Source organism: Phoxinus phoxinus (assembly GCF_949152265.1).
Source record: "Phoxinus phoxinus genome assembly, chromosome: 21".
NCBI classification, from domain to species: Eukaryota; Metazoa; Chordata; class Actinopteri; order Cypriniformes; family Leuciscidae; genus Phoxinus; species Phoxinus phoxinus.
Genome location: NC_136896.1, coordinates 8,400,633 through 8,420,688, shown reverse-complemented (window position 1 = coordinate 8,420,688; position 20,056 = coordinate 8,400,633). Strand labels below are relative to the sequence as shown.

General features: G+C 37.0%; 1 long non-coding RNA gene across 1 annotated transcript; it reads left to right on the top strand.

Moving 5' to 3' along the window:
* The first annotated feature begins 604 nt into the window (after positions 1-604).
* On the top strand, positions 605-18,673 carry LOC306989143. Its single transcript, XR_013795592.1, has 3 exons — positions 605-732; positions 1,631-1,687; positions 18,586-18,673. It is a non-coding gene; the product is annotated as an uncharacterized lncRNA (long non-coding RNA).
* Positions 18,674-20,056: the final 1,383 nt, after the last annotated feature.

Sequence of the window (20,056 nt, the reverse complement as noted above, 5' to 3'; positions counted from 1 at the left end):
TTGAGTATAATACAAACTAAATGAACAATAATAAAATGAGAAATTTAACATCAGTTTCTTTTTTTTTAATCAATTTTGTGAAGGTACAGTATCATTCAATGTAAAGCATGTCACTGCACGCTAGGGTTAAGAAACAAATTGAACCCAGATCACATCAGGATGGGAAATAACTTAAAGCCCAAACAACGGTGCAATGGCAAACAAAGAGTTAAAATCCTGGGCCTCGTCCTTAAAATTGTTTGATTGGTTGGCGTGTTGCCAGAGCGCTGTCAATCATAGAATGTAAACAAGGCTCTGATTGGCTGCTGTCCAGTCCGCACTGGGCTGCCTGAAAAAAGCAATTACTGGCCTTGCGGTTTCAAGGCGGCCCAGAGCTGGATGATGAAAGGAGATAAGGAGGGGCGGTTTCAAGGCTTCCCCTAGGCGAACCTCGTTGGCCCCAAAGCTAAAGGAGAGTCAAGAGTGACTTAATCAAAGGGAATGCGTTAAAAAGGGGGAAATTACATGTTGTATTAAATTTAAAGTATAGATTCTCGGATTAATATCGCTTAATTCAACAGCAACATGACAATTCTAATACATGGAATCTAAAAGACTAAAAACACGAGAAGGCTGAAATGAAGGCAAAAGCGACCAAAACGAGCGTGCGTACTGAGGATTTTTACGATGAAATGTAAACAAAAAACTTCACATTGACTGCGACTTATAACTTTGAGAGGATATTTCACTACAGTAAGTAAGTTATATATGAACTAACCGGAAAATACAAACTAACAATTAAACGCTAAGACGAACTAGCCTATGCCGTTATTTTGTTCTCTCGGTAGGCTACAAATGTAATTCTGTAAAACCTGGGTGAGTGAACTGGGAAATGATTATTAACAGAAATTATTACATTATTATTGCTGTTTGTATTAGCCCACAATAGATTATTATTCAAATATAAATATATTTTGCCTGTCATCGCTTTTTTTCTTTCAATAAACTGAAAAAAAATAAAAATAAATATGAAATATACTGTACTGTTTGGACTTTGTTCTTCTATGTTTTTTTATACTCTGCAATTATTCCTTTCTTCATTACCTCTTTAAATTTAACCCATGAAACTTCATCCAGCAAAACCTTCTGCGTAGCACCATCACACTAAGGGCAAATAAGCCATTAGTCATTTCATGAAAGTGTAGGATAGGCTACTATACGTTTTCTGTTACCATCTTGTATCCATTTGTAATAAATAAATAAGGGAGGCGTCGACCACCATGGGAATATTACGTTTTTAATATTTGCTCAATAGCTATTTTTGGGGAAAAAGCATATAGCCATAATGATTATATAGAGAACAGTTATAATGTGCTATATTACAAACCACATATGCTTCATATTTTATATATTTTACATTTATGAGGTCTGCATATAGCATAGTTAAAATTTTAGATAAAAAAATGGGCTGATCATTGACGCCATCTAAATAAAAGAGAGAGAAAGAGACAGTATACTTAGCCTACTAAAAAAAATGACTGGAACTTTTTTAATGAAACGATAAAACATTCCAGGATGTGGTGGAATCAATTAATAATCAACAGTTCAATAAATCATTCCATTAATGTATAAATTGTTTATGATCCTGTAGGAGTGGGGCTTGTTGTAAAGGAAAGGGAAAAGACAGAGATAAAGAGAGAGAAATAAGGTCAGTCCTGAAAGAAAAACGCCACGGTGAATCAGATTCAACAGAAATTTTCGCCTCAGAAGTATGAAATCAAGTATGCAAACGACCCATACGCAGAAGCTCTTAATATGACAAAGTGCACAGTCATTGTGTTAACCAACTCTACAGTACGTGTTACAGAGTGTGTGTGCTATGCCCTACCACCGACCCTTCTGTCAAAAAAAAGCAAATGCTAGAAAAAAGCAATAACATTGGGGCAATAAAGAATTCCGTTCTGCAATACACAAAAAGGTGCAGCGCTTTAAGCAGATATCGGCACTTAATTTATTTAGTGACAAGAAAGACCCTTTTATTGTTGGGTTTTTATTGGCTCCTTTTCGCAACTTGAAAGGTGGGGGTGGGGTGCATTTTTAGTGGTGTACGGATAACACACACACAAGCAGCCCATGCAAACACACGTTTACACACAAGCAAATGCACTCTCTTTCTCGCATACAAGCTCGTCTAAATACATATAGCCTACGTTTATACCTGAACACAACCTCAGTGTCTGTTTCTTTCTGTCTCACACACGCGCACACACACACACACACACACACACCACACAATCTCCTCTCCCCACGCGCGCACTTACACACATTCTTACTTTTTTTTTCACTCACTCACTCACGCACACACAAACAGACACACACTGTCCATGTGCCAGCGCGAGCTGCCCTACTGTGGGACGCGGGGATAATTAATGCGGAGTGACTGATTGCTCTCGAAACAGACCAGTCCCGCGAACGGCATTGTCCGTGATCAATGAAGCGTCTCTGATTGACACTTTCCCTCCATCTTCCAGCCACATTCAAACTACCGGAACGGGGCGTTTGTCACCAGCGTATAGGCCAAGGGTGCGCAGAGACGCAGTTATTGTCAGGCCTAAGTTACACACCAGTTTTAGATAGTGCGAGATCCCCATGGTCTGCCTTTGGCAAAAGAATAAGAGGATGCCTGAATACTAGAGCCCACTCTGATTCGAATGTATAAACGATGCTTACATGCGCATACACGTCCGTGTAGGTTAGGGGATTTTATGCGAGTCCGTCGGATGAATCATTGTGACAATGCACTCCATAACCGGTGACGAGGATGGAGCATGTTCAGTCAAGACATTCATTTCGCTCACTGGTCGGAGATCTGCTCGTAAAATTGCACGAGAAACACGATTTTAAAACATCCGCTGTAGGCTATTGAAAAAAAGAAAAAGAAAAAAGGCCTAACTGGTATTAATATTGTATAATTTAATAAAATTGTACGTTGATTTTAAAGGATTTATTCCTTAACAGAACTTGATTGAATATTTGAGAGTGCATGCAGACGTTTTAAACCTATAGCCTATTGATTGGTAGCTATTTGGTGACCTCTCCTCTCATTTTGATGATTTAAGTTAGGCTACTGCATTTTATATCCAAGTGAAATATATTTGGATCTACTTTTGAACATTTGCAACCATCAGAATGACAAAATTCTTGTGAAATGACTTGGCCTCTGGTAAGTGTCAGGCATCAGGGACGTGCACACACAGCTTGGACAAACGGTTTAGAAGGCCCACTGTATGCAGTAGGCTATACTGGTGAGTATCAGGACTTGTATTTAAAACGTGGACATTATAAATAACCATTTTTAGGCGTAGGAATATCTAGTTTAAATTTGTGTTTTGTGGTCCGTCGTGATCGAAGCGTTATTTGTGTTGATAAGAACTTTACAAGAACAGTCAGGTCTAATGAAATCAGCGATGCAGAAACAGTTGATTTTTAGCAATCGCATACGAGGGAGTAATATTAGACAGACCTGACACAGAAGTCAAAACTCTACCTGAAACGATAAAGATACAAGCTAAATCAAATGTAGAGGTTGGAAACCCACCCCTAACCCTAACAACCGAATAATATTTTGGGTTTAAGACAGCACAAACCCAGGGATAATTTTTGAATGATAAAAAAAAACTGCCAATAGGGGTGAATACCGACTATCTGCCCTTTATAAATTCCAGGGAACGGCGTTATCGATAGAAAAAGAGCATCTGTGTCTAATTAAGGGAAGTACTGCTTCACCCCCATAAATGGCACAAACCTACCTCATTACGACCTGTTTTATTGAAAAAGCGAGAAGTCAAACTATAGAGAGGTAAATGAATCTAACAAAATACAAAAAAAAAAAAAAAACTTACACACACCCGTAAAAAACACTTGAGAAACTTTTTGTTATTACCATGCAAATCTCCCTAGGACTTTAGAACAGAAGCACAAAACAACGCAGATGAAGGGGAAGTAAATACTTGCCGTTGATATGCACCAATTATTGACTGACCCATTTATAATGAACAAGAAACTGACGACTTACCCCCCATAGTGCTTCATTAATGAGACTGTCTTATAAATACCTCAGTTTAAATTCTGTGATAATTCGTAAAATGTCTCCTTAAAGCTTATCTCCCAAATTTAACGTGACTAAAGAATATTAATCGGATGAGTGGTCTAATTGCTAAATTAGTGAATAATATTAGCAATACCTATTTCGAGTAATCTTCGTATAGACTATACAGTTGTTCAAAATACGAGTTACAAAAGTAGCCTTACATTGCTCATTACTGCCATAAATCTAAAACAAAGTATTGCAACCATAATTAAATAGGCTACCTTATATAAAAATCTTGAGAGAGATGTAGTCACACAACGCAGTATAATAGTCTTCACTGTTTGCATTAGCGATAATGAGTCTGTATGTAAAGATTCAAATAAATCCGTAAGGGAATGGCTCAGCACATGCTTTTGGATTGTCAGTGGCCCACTCGGTTTTGACACGGGACACGGTGCTGTTTTGATCCGAGTGGAGCCTATGTAGTATATGCTTTTATCACAGCCTGGTGGTTGTCAGATCTTCATAGTTCCTCTCACAGGTATGTATTCAATGTTTTACACGTTATCAGTCGACGTAAGTGTCCCTCCTGAAGGCCCTTGATACATGTTGATTTTTATGGGAACAAAAATGAGTCATTCCGAGTTTAATTTGGTTGTATAAACAAATGTATAGCTGGTATTACATTTCACGAATGGCTCAATCCAAACAGACTGAAATAATATGAAATCATATAGCCTACCATCCATACATGTTTCGTTTAACAGCAATAATGTTTTGACCCTATGACCTAGTAACCTTGGTGAGCAAAGCAATAATGCAAATTACTGAATTCGAATGAATGAATTATAAACTAGCCTACTAAACGACCATAGTAGAGATGTAGTTAAACATTTAGCATGTGAACGGAAACAATAAGTGTAAAAGTTAAAATAAATGATATTTAATTTAATATAATTTATATCTATTAAAAATTAGATTTTTGTGTGTGACGTAAACTGTTTGAGAGTCCAGCACAAACAATGAAAAAGTCAGAACAATCAAATATCCGGTCAAAAGGCCCTCTCCCGTATTACACAGAACAGCGTGTCTTTTGTACCCTAATAGTGATAAAATCTTACGAGATATAATACATTAGTGTCTTTTTAAAATTCCCATATCAATTGTAGGCTTCATATATTGTTTTGCATTAAAATACTCCATTCAAAGCCAGTTTTAGAAAAAGACGACTTCTCAAAAAAATTATATAAAAGTCTCTTTATAGGCTACTGACCGATAAATAGTTCCTGATCTAATGGTGTATATCCGAGATGAAAGTGTATTTTAATGTCAAGAACAGCCTTGTAGTAAGACATTAGCTTATTTATTCTGAAAACCCATGTAGCCTACCTTTTGCATAAAGATAAAGGACACAAACATTTACGAGTAGCCTAAACATAGCACGATCTTCTCAATACTTCTGCAAAAGTCCTTATGGCTGAAATAAATCACAATCAGATGAGTAGAAAACACCTACCTAGAAAAATGGAAGTCCATCCAGACAGAAAATATTTTTTAAATAAGAATTGACTATTGATCGATTTATCCGAAATGCGCCCGTGATCTGGATTTAAATCTTTGATCAAGAAAAAGCCGTCTCAAGTGTCCCTCGCGCAGAGCTTCTTAACAAATCTTAACAGCCTTTGGAAAAAAATAGAGGCTTTTTAATTTATCATGACTACTTGGTCCCGGTAAAAAACTATTTAAAGCCTAAATGGTATATAAAAGACACTTGAATGGTTTCTGGTTGTTGAAGATCTATCTGAAGGTACGGAGCAAATCCGTCCGAATAGAGTCAACTGCCTCCTCGAGCCTCTATAATCACAAATTTATGGCTGGATGACGCGTCCTCTTCTCCCACAATGGAGCTCAGTGACATTAAACAGAAAATTGATGGAGAGGCGAACGAAATTTAATCTGCTGTCATATCCAGACCATTGCATTTTTGCCTCATTTAATTAGGGGAGAGGGCACGTGTCTCTTGAGCATACCCCAACTCCTTCACACACCTTGAACTATTCTACTTTTTTGCATGTTTGCACCGAACGGGACCTTGGAAAAGATTAGGAGGAAAGCGGCCCCTTTCCTCAGCGTCGTATAGACCTTGGATACTTAATCAGATCTTCTCCACCATATTGGACTTCCCACATGATCTGCAAAAAGAACCAAGCCTACCTTAATCGAACTAAAGTAGCCAGTTTCATGTGGTAACTTCGGGAAATTAAAATACATCGCAGACGATTCGCGAGTCGATCGTGACCACGCGTGCGAAATTAGGCATAAGACATCGCAACAACTGCAGAATGTTGATACTTCAAACCGATTGTAACGGTTGTTTTTCAAAGTACATACGCGTTTTGTAAAGGGTGCTGCAGCTGATACAATGCATTCGACAAATCCAATGTGTCCGAGAACAGATGTTTTGTAGAGGAGGTAAGATCAGTACAAGAAACACCACAAACACACGTTCGCTTCAATGTGTTGTTTACTTAAAGAACTACAGATTTACCTTGAGGAAACACAGGCAATCCATTACAAAATACATTTGTTGTCCTGAAAGAAAAGCAATGCCCGACTCTTACAAACAAGTTATGTTTTTACATCCAAAACAGGCAATTTGCCTTGAAAGCGAGGCGTATTTCCCACTCATCCCCGGAGCAAGAATCTGCCCCCACCCCTACCTCTAAGGTCACCGCCCCGGGAATGATGACGTCTGAAAATTAACGCTTTCAGTCCCGTGAGCACTGATCGAGTGAGACCGCTTTAGAGATGCAGGCAAGACTTCTAGCTTTAGTTTACACTAATATATTGATATAGTGCAACTTGTCATGCATTTACAAGTTAAAGGACCAACTTGCAAAGGGTGAATGCTGTGCTGCTAAACTGGCGTGCAGTTTAAAGGTGCACTCAAAGCAAAAAAAGTTTTACACAAAGAAAAAAAATACTTTTGATAATATCATTAGGTGATAAATATCATTAAAGTGATGTAGAGGCAGGCTGAGCCACTTACAAATTTATTAAAAATGAACCTAACAGCAAAATTGATAAAGTTAACTTTTCTCTTATAATGTGCATAACAAGCATTGACTATAATAATAGGCCTACAAAATAGTCTTTCATATACAATAACCAATCACGGCAAGAATTTTAAAGAAGGCTGACAATAAAGACCGAGAGTGTATTTGCTTGCTTATTTCCAAATTGAAGCCAAAAAAGGCAAACGAGAGATTAAAAGAAATGAGTATTTTGGGAGATTATACTCTGTCAGACTATTATCAACACTGAGTGTATCATACACAAAAAACAACATGTTTTAAAAAACTATTAGTAAACTTCACAAAATTACAAAGAAACAGCAAGTAGCATTGAGTTAAATGTACACATTTGAAAGACTAAAAAAGTACTTTCTAGTAAAACATACTGCAATAATATTTATTTAAAAAAAAACAAGTGTACATGAGCTGTAACTGCATAAAAAAAATTCAAACCTGATGCTTTTATTGGTTTAATCAGTTTAATTTGCATATTAACCTCCCTGAAAAATTCCCTCACCGATTGCCAATGTTTATAAATACCCAAAGATGTTACAACTTGCTCATGAAAGTTCTTGGAAGTGCAGAAATGTGCTGAATGCAATAGTTTTCCTCATTACAGTTGTCATGTTTATCAGAGGTGGACACTCCATGAGCAGGCCGTCCCCAAATGACAAACAAATCAGAGACAGATCTGCTAGCATGCATATACTGTACATCTGCACACTTATAATTAGCAGTCAAAGGTGTATTTTAACAGTTATGCAACAGCATCCTGACCGAACAGACACCACGGCGCATCTGCATTTACTATACAGTGGCTTATATGGATGTGTTTAAGAATACAGTTTCAAAAGGGATCAATCAAGGGAGGACAACAAAAGTCAGATACTTTTTCATGCACAAACTTAACCCCAAATTACCCTGCTGTGCCGTTAAAGACAATGTCATTGGCATGACTGCAATGGCAGAAATTATAAACATCATCTGCTTGTGTGGTGAATATTCTTAATGACTGTGTGTTTTGGGCACTTCCTTGTTTGTTGCATAAACATATGTGAATGGTAAGTGTTTGAAGGAGAGAAGCATGGAATAATTAACACTATTGTCTGCACTAAGCAAGCTTCGGGGCAGCTAACAGAAGATTAAAGTGATGGAGCTAAACCTCTCCATATTCATGAAAGCATGAATGATGGTATCCTGCTAAACTCCTAACCTTTCTCTTGTATATGAATGCGTTAATTAAAATTACAGTGAAACTAAACTTAAGATCCATGCTCCTTATTTGTGCACGGAGAGAGTCCTGCATATGAGTGTCAGATAAGATGCACATACGTGACTGATTCGGGAATGCTTTAATGCATGTTCCATTTATTTCAATTGGAATGTAATCTAATCAGTCTCTCTGTACAAATATTTTTCTTGCCCTGCCCTTGTATATTACATATTTGAAAAAAATGTATAAATCTATTTTTAAAATGTCATTTAATAGTAATTTTCATAGGGGAACAAATCCTCATTGGCCTTTCAATCATCATTCAGCCCCTCCAGACCAGCACTGAGATGATGAGATTAACAGATTAATCAGAATGGTGGATTAAATAAAACACAGGCAAATATCATGAGATGACAAAATATTTCAAAAAACAGGACATGGACTTATGGCAAATTAAATTAAAAGTAGTTGGTCACTAGCTTTATAAAAAATAAATAAATAATAAATAAAAAGACAGTAAAATCTGTCCTGGCTTTAAGAGCCTGAAAATTGCACAAAAAAAAACACGTTAAGGGCGTATTTCTATCCCCACTGGAGAAATCACAGTAAACCTGTCTGTGCTTAGTCCACTGTGATAACAGCTGTAATATGTTAGAAAAATAAGACTCTAAATTCCTCCATGAAGCTGCCGACAATCCAATAAATGGAAAACTTTCTAAAAGATCCATGATTTCCAAAACAGAAACCGAAACTTCCATGTAATTATCACATAGCTACATAAGTGAGAGTCGCGTTTGGCTATACCTATTTCATCCCGTTTGTGAACGGAATTCAGGAGTCACTTCCGAAACAGGATATCGATGATTGACACAGGGCTACTAATTTAGTGATAAAAATAGTGACATTTCGAATTCTCACGGGCATAAAATACGTGTGGTGGAGATGTTTACGACCATAGTAATATTAACGATAGAAATAATCTGTCGCTCTCGCGCGCAGTTATGCTGCGGACCTCCCCAGACAGGGTTGGTGTGGAGAACTAGTGGAGAGAAACAGAATCAAAATTTGTGAATGGGTAAAGAAAGGTATATGTGTTTTGTGCTTTCCTTGCACCGTAACCAAAGCTGCCAGGGTCCAAAAATAGAGTGACGTCACTGCTATGGTTGCCCCGAATCAATTTGGTAAAATACGCGACCGGGAGTTTCTGGGATGCACGGAACGATTCAATAGCCTACACTATGCGGACTTTCTACAGCTTAATGTGGTTGTCAATACAGTGCATTTTTAGAATGCAGAGAAGAAATATATGGAGTGTGCATGTGGCCTATAGCCTAGGTGACAGAACACTGCATATGGCAATGGACATATAATGTACAACCTTTTTTATTTTAAAAACAAACTACAGTACAAAACATTACACTGAATGACTCTAGTAAACAACATAGCTAAGTTTAGAAAATGAGGAATTGTATCAGGTGTGTTAATTCCCTGATCCTTATTACGTTTATGAATAAGAAAATAAAGAGAAATATTCAGTGCTAAATTCACACCACCAAATCCACATGACTCGGGCAAGGGTTGATATGTGAACAGGATTGAGCAGCGCTCATTATTTTATCTTCAGATCAGAGCAAGAGGTCTGATTTAAACACTTATGGATGAGGCATTAGATATAGAGAGAACGACAAACAGAGACATCCCTTAAAAAGTCTGAGGCATTCAATTTCTTCTTTTTTCAGGTTTTTCAAATAAGCTCTTTATTGCAGCTGTTAAATACAGCAGCTGGGAGAAAGATACAAGGACAGTATTGTGACCCTCCCTTTGTATCTGACGCATTTGCTTTTTGCCCTGGATGTTAAAGCAGTTCCCTCACCACATCTGTAGCGCCATCACGTGGCAGGGCAAGCATCTTCTGTGACCCCCGAAGCCATGGTTGTTGTTGGGAAGAAGAAAGACAGTTTGTGAGGGCATCAGAACCCAGCTGCAGGGTTGAGGAGAGTGCCACAGTCATCAAGTGATGGAACTGCCCACCCAACAATGAACCATCTCTTTTCCTCCCTCTCCCCACTGTCCCTCGTTCCTTTCTTGCTCGCATTCTGCTGCCTTTTATCAGTCTCTATCTCCAGGCCTTGGGCATCGCTTTCTTTTTAAAGATGTGCAGAGAGAGCGAGACGACCCTGTGTTCACCCTCTGATACACACCAAGGTCCCAAGACTACTACTGATTTGATTTTATGAGAAGAATGAACAACCGACTCCATCAGCCACAAAATGGAACAGATTTAAGGAAGAGAATGAGAGAAGCAGAAAGTGAAGGGGGAAAATAAGCAAAATGGTGAAGGGGAGGATGAAATGAGTTTGTGGGCCTAGACCTCCTGATCTATTTGTTGACTTTTACATCACATTCATGCCTCTAATTATATTAATTATTTTTTCCAAGTCACAATACACATTGTTTCAAAGCAGCTTTCCAGAGATCATAGGAAAATAATGCAAAAAAAAGTTTGTTTCCAGAAGAAAATAGCGTCACAGTCCAGCTTAAGTAAGTTCAGTGATGTTTCATTTATGTTTTAAAAAGTGATTAATTTAGTTAATTTATATTTATATATATATATATATATATATATATAGCCGCTCTGCAAACCGTGATGTCATCGTCCAGCTCAGTCCAGTTCATGTATAATAGTGCAGGCAGATCAATATTATTGTTGAATATTAGATTAAATGTTAAATGTAACGTCTCCAACTAAGCAAGCCAAGCCAATGGCAACAAAGGTGGAAAAAGGCGAAAGTTACTGATTTTTTTTTTGGGTGAACTGCCCCTTTAAGTGTGCATATTTGCGTATAATGTATAATTGGAAATATATAAATGTGGATAATGTATAATTTTTAAGGAATAGTTCACGCAAAAATGTAAATTCTGTCATCATTTATTCACTCTCATGTTGTTCCAAACCTGTATGAGTTTCTTTTTTCCAAAATATCTTCTTTTGTGTTCAACAGAAAGAAGAAACTCATACAGGTTTGGAACAACATGAGAGTGAGTAAATGATGATCATTTTTGGGTGAAGTATCCCTTTAACACCAAAATTAGTTTCACATGCAAGAATATGGCTTATTAACAAAATTAGGTCTCATGTGACGCATAATATTATGTACTGATAATGGTTCATGTTGTATCCTCTGCAACAGGTGGCCTCTTCTGTATAGATCAGTTCCAAATCCTGTTGGCTCTTTTATCACCGGACAGCAAGAACACGAGTGATATTTCATAGGGAAGGCTTAAAGGGTGCCCAGACATTGAGTTTTACAAGCTACATGAGCAAACGCCCCCCTTGGCAAAAGGCAATAGTGCTGTTATACACATATTCTCGAGCGCACACACACACACACACACACACACACTCAATCACACACACACTCTGTATCCTGACAATGTTAGCTGGAAATAAAATTTTAGTACCTCTGGTAATGTGCAAGTCGTGCTGAAGACCAGGACAAAACTGAACACACACACACACACACACACACACGTATTGATGCACACACATCTTCAGATTACATTTTCATTTCACCTTTCTATTTGTTACAGTACTATCAATAAATGCTCAACCCTGGTGCAACAAGTTTCAGCATGTATGAAACATTACAATCAAAAACTTTACAAGATACAAAACAAACAGAGGAAAGGGGATTAGTAAATTAACAAATTGAATTAATCTGCTTGGTAAATTGTACCAATAAAAGTCAAACAATAATTTACAAATAAGGTTTATGCATTTTTAGAGCAAGTCTCTAAAAACCCACTGCATCCAAAAACAGATCTACGTCTGATCCTAAAACTTCAAATCAAATCCAAAATGCCTCTCCATTCCCCTCTCTACACGCGCTGCTGTGTTCTTTATTGCTTTTAAATGGGGCTCCTTACAGACAACAACAGGGGGTCTGCAGCTAGCTCAGGGGTAAATGACAGCCATGTTATGTTTATCAGAGTTAACGTTGGAGATTGCTTCCAAAATTCCAAACATTATTGGCTACTTATTGCACTTGAATGCTGACATGCAGAACTCTCTTAAAAACAGCAGCAAAATAAATCTATAAATGAACGTAGCATGACTTCGGAAAAAGAAAGAACTGTATCACAGTATCAGAAATGTGCTATCATAGATACAGATAGATAGATAGATAGATAGATAGATAGATAGATAGATAGATAGATAGATAGATAGATAGATAGATAGACTGGCCCAGCCTGATTAATAAACCAGTAAGGAATACTCAGTTGAACTCGATTGTCTAGACTAGAGTGGTAGTAATTCGCACATTTAGGGGGTGCACCAAATGTGCGTCAAATGATCAATTGTCATGTAGCTGGTGACAGACGGACTATGAGAAAGGCAGATCAACCCGAAAGTCGAGTAATCACCCCTCTACGGAGTTATCCATTAATTCAGGGTTAAAGTCTATTTGCATTTAGACAAAGAGAGATCGTCCATCCATCACCGAGTCGAGGGTAAAAAGGAGGGGTAAAATAGTTCTCTTGCAAATAAATCTGTTGCCCTCCGGGGTGCGTTTACATAGGTGTGAACTGCGACTGTTGGAAAGCCGAGAGTAATTCATTTGAAATGCGAAACCCCAACTCACAATACTTTCCAAATAGCCACCCCTCGACTTTTTTGGTAACACTGTAATTCTCCAGGCCTTTACATTATACAACGTATAGGCTACTTTACAATATATAACGTTGAACAGATAAGTGCACATAAAACATAGTAAGAAACTAAAAACCCGATTTAATCATTTCACACACGAATGCGCGCGCACACACACATACCATATACAGGCACATCACGTTATAGACTGCATGCATGATCTGTTGATGACTTCACCATCACTTAATTACCTATGGCATTTTTCTGATATCCTCATAGTTCCCCTTTTGTTTTTGCAAATCAATAGTCTTAGCTTTCCAAAAAGTAGCCAAGCAGAACATCTGACCAGGGCATTAACCACCATCATAAGCTCTCTGCATTTGAAAGAGCTCATGTTTTAAGGTGGACACGTTCAGCTCCAACACACTCAGTTTTCTTTTAAACAAAAATAGGCTCGTGCTGAATTTAAATTCTGCTATATTTCAATCGGTTCTCATTGGGAACTTTATATGCCACGTATGATTGCCCTGGTCTATTTGTGGACATAACTTGATCACATTTATTTCCAAATTATGTTATGTTATCTATAAACGACATACTATTCCCTGTATTTCAAAACAACTACTCCAACATTGTGTTTTATGAGGTCTAAATAAAATTCTGGCACGACCGGAATGCACATTTAACGTGCCAGTTGTTTGTGTCTATCGGGTCTACGGATCCCCCTTAAATGTGGGCTACGTTTGGTGGGAATTCCTTTTTGCGCGGCTGGCCAAGGGCTCCCTCCCGTAGATCCAGCGGGTTTCCCCTCCCCCTATCCACCTCGGCTGCTGGGTTGGGGAGGGGAGATCCCCTTGCACGACTCCTCTCCAACCCTGCTACCTAAAGACGCCTGTGATTTTGCGTTAAGAAGAATGGCGCGCCTCCGGTGCTTCAAACCCTGTTGTGGAAATGGACGACGGTGCACCTACGACGGATGATGCCAAATATCTTGCGTTTTTTTGATACGTAGATCGTTGTTGTGGAATACAACAGTGAGGAAGATTGCAGAGCGGACTGTATCGTCTGGAGCAGAGGGAGGGCTAGATAGCTTATTTCACAGTCTTGTCCGAGAGCTGTTGTTACACGTAGTCTTTAAAAAGGCAATGAATGTCACCGCGAGCATGAACGTTCTTCTCCGCGTAACGCTCTCATGTTGTCATGGATGTCGACTATTTGTATGTTTCCAAATAGCACTACGAGATCAGCACGCGTTGCAGCATTGCGCGTCATAATGACCAACAAGACGCTGGATAATTTGGCGCGAGTTTCGAATGTCGCGCTTGCTTGTTTTCGTCTACTTGCATTTCGGATTTTAGTCGTACGATAGTGTAATGGTAAAGATAATGGCGACAATCAACAATATTGTGAAAAAAGAAGGAAAGAGATTTTGTGTGGTTAAACAAATCCGTCGTTTTCACATCAAGGATGTTTTATATGCATGGGATGTCTCGGAGGTCACATTGCCATTAAGGTGGGATACAGCGATTTATTAATTTAGCCTGTATGTATATCTATATATAGGCCTAGCCTAAATAATATTACAGGCTGTTTTCAAAAGGACATATATGAATAATTCATTGTATCCGCAGATTTCTTAGAGGACAATTGTTTGGATCATTGATAGCCTAATATAGCCTAGGCTACTACTTTTTTTTTTTAACTACGCAATTTACAGCAAGACAAACGATTTTTTATAGTCATCTTTAGTAGCCTATAAAGCCTATTTAAACATGTTAAATTGTATATGAATGATCAAACCGAATTGTTCTGAAATAAATTAACGAATAGCCTACACACCTTGCGATATAGCCTATTTTAAATCCACGCATATACAATTGCGATTCTGATTCAGGAATCGAAAAAGACTTATGGTTATTTATTAGTTCTGCTTTTTTATATCGCGCATGATTTGCATTTTTAAATTATATTTTCAGCCTACTTATTTATTTTACATTTGCACAGCATGTTTTCAGATACAAAATACTGTAATCAGATGTGTATTGTTTATTAGTGTGAAAAATAAAAGTAAATACAATTTCCCTGGTCCTGTAAAGTATTTTATTTCAACATATCTATCAATTTAAAAATAATGAGTCATATTTTCTTGCGTGTCTATTAAAAATCCCTATACACATACACGATTTTTTTACGTGTTCTTTAAGCAAATCTCGTCTTTAAGATCTGTCGTCTGATTTGTATAACGTTATAAATAAAGAGTTGATTAAGATTTTGTTGGTTGAATTTTTAGAAGCCTATAAGGGCTTCAAATAATTATATTTTTATGGTGTGTGAAATGTAGGCTACATTTGGTGTGTGACACAACTTGCCTAAAACTAAAAAGCTTTTCGTGTGTTTTGTATCACCACAATTTAACACATTGTGTGTGTGTGTGTGTGTGTGTGTGTGTGTGTGTGTGTGTGTGTGTGTGTGTGTGTGTGTGTGTGTGTGTGTGTGTGTGTGTGTGTTATCAACATGCACAAAAGCAAATCCAATTCAGCATTGCCATATAGGCCCCAGATAATTCATAAAACATATTGCCCCAAATCTAAAGCAACCTACAACCCTATTTTATTTTATCTATTTTATTCTATTAATATAGAATACTATTTTTTATTCTATTTTATTCTTATTCTATCTATTTTATTATCTACTATTTTATATTTTTCTACATATTTTCATGCAAGCTATCTATTTTACCACATGTTTGTTTTATTTATTTTACCATATTATTTTTTTGTAATTTAATGGCTATACTTTTTATACCTATTAATTTTTTCAATTTGTGCAGGCATGTGGACTTTTGCGTATGTGAGAGTGTAAGTTTGATTATATATATATATATATTTCATTAAGCCTGTATAGCCTACTTGTATTTATGTTTTGTAATTTTGAGATTAACCGTTAGATTATCGATAAACTGACATTCTTGTGAAGGAGATAGACAGCATAACCGGTTTACCTCGTGCACTGATTTAACAATAACAAGAATTAAAGAACACAGAAAGAATATTTAATTTTCCTCGTTTTTTCTTTCTTTCTGTATAGGCCTATAACAATAGACGGAGGCCCGCCGCGAATAGTGACGAGTTTCTGAAGTTAATTCAAACTGACTTGAGCAGAAGGGATTTTTTATGAATACGATGACGGAGTTAGGCTAGTAGCAGTATATTCTTAGAGGAAAAGTCTACATTTATAATAAATCAAGACAGTCAATTTACGCATTTTTGTGGCAAGGCCCTATTATGGTTAATGGAACATTGTGATTTGCAATTACTCAATCTTTCTAAAAATGTTCACGCCAGACCAACAGCCTGTCTATGACCCAAAGCCTTACTCCGACGACGGCCAGTAGAGGATGAAGGCCAAATAACCAGTTTTTCCTCGATTCTTTTTACAAGACCAAAGACACATCTGTGTTTTGTAGATTTTCCAGATTGACGTGGGTACTTGATGTATAAAACATTCATTAATTTATGCAGGCTGCTGGCCAGTAGGGCCTCTCATAGTTCGTGTTATCAGTCTTTTCACTTCACTGACAATACATCTCGCTGCCAACTGTATTTGGGATATGTATTTACAGTGTAAACCCTTTAGAAAAACAAAAGCAATTGGGGGGTTATTTCATATTCGAATCGAATGATGTTTTAAATAAATACAAATTAGGTGATTTTATACGAAAACCTGACTCAGGCCATTTTACAATTGGGTATAGCCTACCAATAAGTCAATTTTTATTTATTTGTTTATTTGTTTGTATGCTTGTAGACTTGTTAACACGCGTTGAAGATAGCAGAGGAGTTAATGTGTGACACTTTATATGGTCATATAATAGCTTTATGTGTTATTATGTAAGCTTTGAGTAATGTGGTTTACCAACGATCCAATGCTTAAGGCAAAGCAAAAATAATATTTATGCAATTATGTATTTTTATTTTATTTATTTTGTTTATTATCTCCGTTTTCAAAAAAATCTTGAAAAAAAAGAAAAACGGGGGGAAATACGGCCAGAGATGAGTTCATGAAATTCTTAAAATACGATTCAGGCCTATATAATTATAAAGCCTATAAAGTGCTGAAACATTCAAGACAGATAAACTGTTGATCGTATAGTTTAAAAATAGTTAATAATAACCTTTATTATTATTAAATATTATAAGCAAATATTATTGTAGGCTATGCATGTAGGCTAAAGCTCATTTAATTTGTGATAGGCCTACATGCAGTGACTAATGCCTTAAACCCTTGAATTACATATTTGAATAAATATTGTAAATTGAATGTACACGAATTACTGATCTTTGTTAGTTAATATTAGTAAAAGTTATTTGACCGTGTTACCAGTGGGCCGACCGACCTGTATCAAGACAGAAGGTGCATCATCGTAAGCTCAATGTAAAACTCTCAGTCTCTCAGGCAGGAGACTCTCTCGCCCCCCTGAGGCAGCCTCATACCTTTCCTTTTGTGTCTGAACTAAACTATCACTTCAGAACGCCTTCTAAAATTCATTATGGATTTATAAGAAATTTTGGAGGCCAACTGAAGACAAAGAGCTTGCAGCCATATAAATAGAGTCATAACCTGAAAATCGTCAAACACAACATTTAATTGAGCAAATTATTATTTGAAAAGTTCTAAAATAGTGACGTGTGTGGATGGAACGTTCTAAGTAGTTAAAAATTAAATAATTTTTAGTTATATTCAGGCATTTTTAAAGATATTCCACATGTAGGCTAAATCAAACTAAGTATTATTAGAATTTCTATATTAATAATAGCCTCACATGTGTAAATAGTTATATATTTATTTATATTTTCATTTTTTAAAATTAATAACACCCAGTCATCGCACAGATAATAGGCCTAGCAGATTTTTGTATGAAGGCCTATTTGTATAATATGAATGAATGCATATTTCTTTTTAAAAAATTCATACGATAAACTTGTTCTTAAAGTTACAACTTAAACTCAATGCTTTAGGTACGCTAGCTGAACATTATAAACGTTAAACTCAACGGCTATGAGTCGACAGAATCCTGCGCTGTAAAACACAGAGCCCGTTAAACACAAGTCCAAAGCCGCCGTGCTCATTTAACCAGCTATTAAAGTAAATCCAAATACCTTTCTGATCCTTTCTGGAAACGAGCTTCTTTCCTTTGATTATTTTAGCTATGGATTATTTTACACATTTTTGGAACAACGTGACTTAATTTTACCTTGCATAAAAACAAACGCCATTTGAAGGCGTTTTTTTGACAAATAGGGCGTGATTTCAGATTAAATTGCTAATACAGACAATGGCAAACAGATGTTAAAAACATTATAGAATTAACCCAAGCATATTCTTTAGGTAGTGAAATAAGTCAAACAAGAAGCATGTCTGTTTTTACGCTTTTTTCCCTCACAAATATAATATGTGGTTTTGTATGAGTTACAAATTGTAGATTGTATGAGTTACAAGTTACAATGTATCAGTACCAAAGCAGTTTTAGAACTTTGCAATGTGTTTTCTCTCATGCGTGTGTGTTTTCTCCCTTTAGTATTCAGTTTCCTGTGGTTGTGTGAGCTCTGCATGTAATGACCATTGAGGATGTGAAAAGACTAACTGCAGATTCTGATGCAGTGGCCATGATGAATGTCCATTCAAGACGTTTATTCTTTCACTGTATGGATACAAACTATTGACTGATGATCAGAGATCGATCTGGGGAGTATTTCATGCAATGTTACATTATTTCTTTCTTTTCGGTTTCTCATTCCCTTGTGTGCTTTTTTTAAGACCCCTTCTTTTAATCCCTTTACAAATGTTTTGACAGCAATAAAAAATATTCAAGAAAGATTGGTGTTGAAGAGTGTTGCTGATCGTAAAATATATTGGAGAATACTATATTTAGAAGTACTAGACATTTTGTTTTGTACAAGGTATTCTGGCTATCCATGAAAATTTTGATTTGGACTGATTGGACGCAAAGCAAAAATACTGATCATATACTTTGTTTGTTGCAAAACTATTGTCCACTCCTGTCATGCTTATCATTTCATAAAAATAATGGCTAGGGTCAAATCTTTTCTCCATCCTGACAGGTGTCCTGGCCAATGACTGGACTTAGGTGTGTTTTTTTTTTTTGGCTGAAGTCTGCCCTGTGCTGAATCCCCACTGAAAACACCCCACAGGCTTGTAAGGTACCAAACATATCAGAAGACTCAATGGCCTTTCTCTGCTCTTTGGTCTATCTGCCTTACCTCCAAGGCCCATGGCTATGACTGACAGACAGTGATGACAATAGAGATCTCTCTTTCTTTCTGTCTCTAGCTCTCGCTTTCTCTCAGTCTGCCTCTCTGAGTGAGGAATGAGTGTTGAATAGGAGGTGCAGGGGGTCTTGGAGCGAAGGGTGGGTGGGGGTAGGGTGGAGCTGGATTGGTGCTTATTTAATTGGCTGTCAGACCTCCTGGAGTTTCAGCATTTCCACAAAATGGGATGAGCCTCCCTTCCCACCCACACCCCCCACAACACACACATGCACACCCCTGACATCTTTTCAAACTAATGTAATTATGATTCCTGGGGATGTATTACGATACATTGACTCAACATGCATGCACAGAACAGAGAGCAGCACAGCAGAGAATAAAAGCAAACCAGAGTTTGAACCTCTCCACTTAAACTGATATGACTTTTATGGTAAATGACAATACAATTTTTTTTATCCAAAGAATCCCCATGAAGTGTCAGTGGATGATTCCTGTGGGAAGAGAGCCATCATCTGTGTGTCACAGAATCTTAACTTGAAATCCGTTTCTTTCTGACTCCCTAAAAATATGGATTGGTCTGTGTGTGTTACTAAAAATGTGGGAGATACAATGTCCATCTGTCTCATAATAAAATCATTTAAAAAAATGTTTCTTTTTTGACCTCTCATTTATAAATACCTTTTAGAATGTTTGTTTTATATGTTTTGCATACAGCATCTTATTTCCCAACATCTGAGATACAATTTTTAATTGAAAATA